Consider the following 4521-nt stretch of genomic DNA (forward strand, 5'->3'; position numbering starts at 1 on the left):
CCTGCCAGGTTCTGTGGAGGAGAGGGGACTGCTGAAGGGCTGTCTTGTCCCCTAATTGAAAAAAGGGAAGGTGAAGAAGACACAAAACCTTTCCCTTTGCCCCCTTAGTTTTGCCTTGCCTCTCTGTGCCCCTGCTCACACCTCCCTCCTTTCCATATCACCCAGAAAGGAGCTGCTTTGGGGAAGGGAGGGAGGGAGGATGATGAAAGAAAACCAATCTAGGTGCTGCTGTCAGGGTGAGGTGGTGACAAGCCACGACAAGCCCGAGCCACGCTGTGTCCCTCAGTGCCAGGAGGCTGCCAGCAAGGGCTGTGCAGCACCATGGGAACACCAGCACACCAGGCATGGCTGTGCCTCAGCCACCCAGCTCTCCTCCAGACTTCATGGGGGTGCCAAGTGGCTCCTGGGGGCTTTGGAAAATGGACACAAGCCCATGGGAGTGGAGTACATTAAGAGAAGGACAGTGCCAGGGGAAGAGGTGCAGATGCAAGCACTAAGTGAAAGGGATACCTGTCCTTGTTTTTAGGTTAGTGTGTGGGACAGTGCAGGGCAAGGACAGGCACCCTGCCACCTTAGCAATTTACACAGTAAAACATTCACAATGTTATCCTTGCCAGTTCAAATCCTGTTGCACAACAGTGCTTTTTATGGGTGTTGAGCAAAGCCATTTTGAATGAGATGAAGAGTGCAGTAGCCTGATTTGCAGCTGTGTGCCTCAAGAACGTGGCATTTCTGTTTCTCTGCTGGACTCAGTTAAACATTACTCAGTCTGTAATTCTTCTTTGTCTGGACTGGACAGATCAGTTGTTTCTGCTCGTTGTAAATTGCATTTGCTTGCATAGTTTGGTGTTTTGCTCTCTCCCCTTGGCACCTGATTGTTTACAGGTACCTGAACCCATCCTGCATGGACAAGGTGGGAAGGCTCAGTTCTTTGTAGCTTCCAGCCAGGATTCACTTTACAGATGATAACTGGCAAAGCCATTCACCCCCTGGGCAAACATGGCAAATTAATTTTAAAGCCAGGCAAACAGGAACAAGTTCTTTGCCTGCATTTAGCCACTCTGAAAAGCCTTTTGCCAAGGACAGAAGGGTTATCTGAACAATTTGGGCAGAGTTGTTCTAAATGGGAGGACAGGCTGGAGCCAGAGCACATGGGAGAAACAGAGTTATTTCTGAACACTTTACTGGAAACTAAGAATTAACACTAGTCATCATAGTTCTGCTGGTTAATGGCAAAGTGTGCTGCCAATCTCAGCCACTGCCCCAGCTTTTGGCACAGCATTGCCATGTCTCACAGAGCTGGAGAGCAGTGAGCCACCTTGCCCTAGCCTGGAATCATCCCCAAGACACCTTGTTTTCTTTCACTGCCATGAAAGCCAGTACTTGTTTTGGCTTCCTAGCTTCCTGCCTCGCTGTTCCAAACACAGCAAGGTGTGGGATGGAGACTGGAAAGCTGCAGGGTGTTTCTGACTGCCTGTGTGGCAAATGGACAAACCTCCATCCACTTGCCAGATGATGATTCACAGATAGTCATGACAATTTACTTCTAGCAGCCAGTCTGCAGGGATGTTGCAGCTTCAAAAACCAAAAGCCAAAACCAGTATGGGAAAGCAGGATTGTTGCTACCTTAGGATGCTGACTGACTCTTTTCCTGCTTTGCTGTGGCTATCAATCCAATTCCAGAGGCCAACTGAGCAGGACTGCATAACCTAACCTCTGCTATCTACATCTGTGTCTGCATACCTGGACACAGGGAGACCAGGTGGGGGCAGAACATCCTGACTGACACGTACCAGAGTGCAACTAAGAGGGAGACACCAGCAATTAACAAGCCTCTGCTAGGAGTGACTGATTGAGAGATGCTCCAGACATCCAGGTTAAGCCCTTCATTTGACCCTGAGCAAATTATCCAACTCCTATCTGTAAAATAGGGTTAATGGCATTCTTCTGCCCTGTCGTGCTCCTAATGCCTAAAGAAGTGTTTGGAAAGCCTCAGTGGAAGCACAGCAGGAGGAATTTCAACCTGCTCTGTGCTAGTGTGCAGGGAAAAGGGTTTGCCTTCAGGCACAGCAGTGCTGAGAACCAGCACTGCAGGTTCACTCTCTGCAGACACTTGTGAGATTTCTAGCCTGCAGGAGCCCAAGGTGTGAGCACAAAGATGTGAGCGCAAAGATGTCCCTTTCCTTCAGCAGTCCCACCAAACACAGCATCTGAGGAGGCAGCCTGGACAGTGACTACACCCTGCACCATCCACTCAGTGCACTGCAGCAGCTTTGGCTGCAGTTTAGCTGCTGCTCTGCTTTCCCAGCATAGGAACTGTTACTCCTTTCCTGAAATACAGATGTTCTCACTGTTCTGCAGCAGCGCTCCTATTTCATGACAGTGGTACATAGCATGTGCACACAAGAGTAGCAGAGAAGGTATCTTAACCCTTTACATGCTAAATGCCCTCATTTCCCCATCCTATTTAAGCCCTCTTGCCATTTGATTCTTGCTTGCCCACACAAATCACACAGACAGGAATCAGGGCAATTCTTTTCCATATTAAAGAAGAAAGTTGAACAGTTGTCATGCCCCTTGAAACTCACAGAACACTCGAGAAGAAGACTATTAGCACAATAGCTGGAGAACAAAAATAGCTCAAATCTGAACTTCCCAGAATATCACAAAGACTGTATTTAGTAGGGGCTTAAAGAGAGGGCGTGTCTTTTCTGGCTTGATGGAGGGATGACATTCCTGTTTAGAACAGTTCTGTTAATGCTACTGGCATTTTATTGCTACTAACTCTTGGTACACAGTTAGGATAGGTAGCTTTTAAAATAATCCTGAATCCTACCTTCAGCTCCAGGGATCTTGCTTGTCTTACACCAGTTTTGAAGGAAGGTTCATATTCTTTTATACACAAATGCAGCTCAGTGAAGTCAGGGAGAATTTTAAATGCTTGTAGCTTAAGCTTTGTAAAGGTTGAAGATGGCATGGCATAAGTTAAATAGGCTGGATCAGATTTCCACACTTTCACTTTATGCATTGTTCCTGATCTGCTTGAATGCAAGTTAGCTGTGGAGTTACTCATATTTTATACCAGGGTGAGCAAGGTCTCCTTGAAAGCATAGAAACCAGTGATCCAGGGGAAAACAGGCCTAATGCTTTTCCTACTCCACCCCCTTCTGCAAGGCAAGTTCAGGAGTGCCAGGCTTCCTGGCATTTATTTCAGCACAGATCTAATCCAGAGTTGGCTGTGGGAGCTGTCACTTACCTCAGGCTGCATTTGATAGGGCTCAAACACTTCCCAGTTTTGGAAAACTCCCACTCCATCCACTTGGCCCTGTACCTGTCTCAGGTTTCTGTATCAAGGAGTTTAGCTAGTTCCACTTCAAAGTCTCTGGTAATTTAGATCTTTTTAATAGTGAGCCACAAATAGTGCGGAGCACTGACACCTCCCAAATTGTGCTCTTGGGCACCTGTGAAATGTGTTGCACAAAGAAGATAACAGTTCATGTTTGCTTAACTCCTTCAGTGCTCAGGGAAAACATCTTGGATTTAAGAGTGGCAAAAGGTGGGTAATAGCAAACCTGCAGCAAAGCAATATGCAAAAAAGAAGTAACAGTAATTTATTTGTGTGATGGTGTTTGATACCATGATCTGATGTGGACAGATCTTCCTTATGTATCCAAGCTCAAACCCAGCATGGTCATGTGGCCTTCCAGTACCCAAAGGGAGCCCAAAAGAAAGAGGAAAAGTGCTCCCTCCCCCTTTTTACAAGGGCTTGTAGTGATAGGACAAGGGGGAATTGCTTCAAACTGAAAGACAGTAGGTTTAGATTAGTTATTAGATTATTAAAATTCTTTACTGTGATAGTGCTGAGACACTGGCACAGGTTGCCCAGAGAAGTTGTGGCTGCCCAACCCTGGCAGTGTTCAAGGCCAGGCTGGATGAAGCAACCTGATCTAGTAGAAGATGTCCCTACCCATATGAGGGGGTTGGAACTAGATGATGTTAAGGTCCCTTCCCACCCCAAACCATTCTATGATTCCATGATTTACTGTCTTGCTTTGTTTCCCACTTGTAGAATGAGAACAGCTCACATCACTTTACCTGACTGAGGAAGAAAGGGTAAATTCAATGAGGAATACAGTGTGTGTTGGGGGCATACAAACAGTGTTGTAGGAGAATTTCTGGCAAAGATACCACAACTCTCCAGACTGCTTTCTTACAAAACAACCAGGTTCAAGAAAATAAAGATACCCCTGGTCCTCCTGAGGCACAAACAACAGAGAATCATAGAATGGTTTGGGTTGGAAGGGGCCTTAAAAACCATCCAGTACCAACCCCCTGCCATGGGCAGGGACACCTTCCATTAGACCATGTTGCTCAAAGCCTATCCAACATTATCTAGCTTGTCCCTAGATCTCTCAGTGCCAAGAGCTGGAAGGACAAGCTGTATGTTCTTTTTTCCTCCCAGATTAGCAAGACCTACTGGGATAGGAGACTGGAAGAGGAAGAATCACAAATCAGTAAGTA

The sequence above is a fragment of the Molothrus aeneus genome, chromosome 3, assembly GCF_037042795.1.
Source record: "Molothrus aeneus isolate 106 chromosome 3, BPBGC_Maene_1.0, whole genome shotgun sequence".
Taxonomy (NCBI): domain Eukaryota; kingdom Metazoa; phylum Chordata; class Aves; order Passeriformes; family Icteridae; genus Molothrus; species Molothrus aeneus.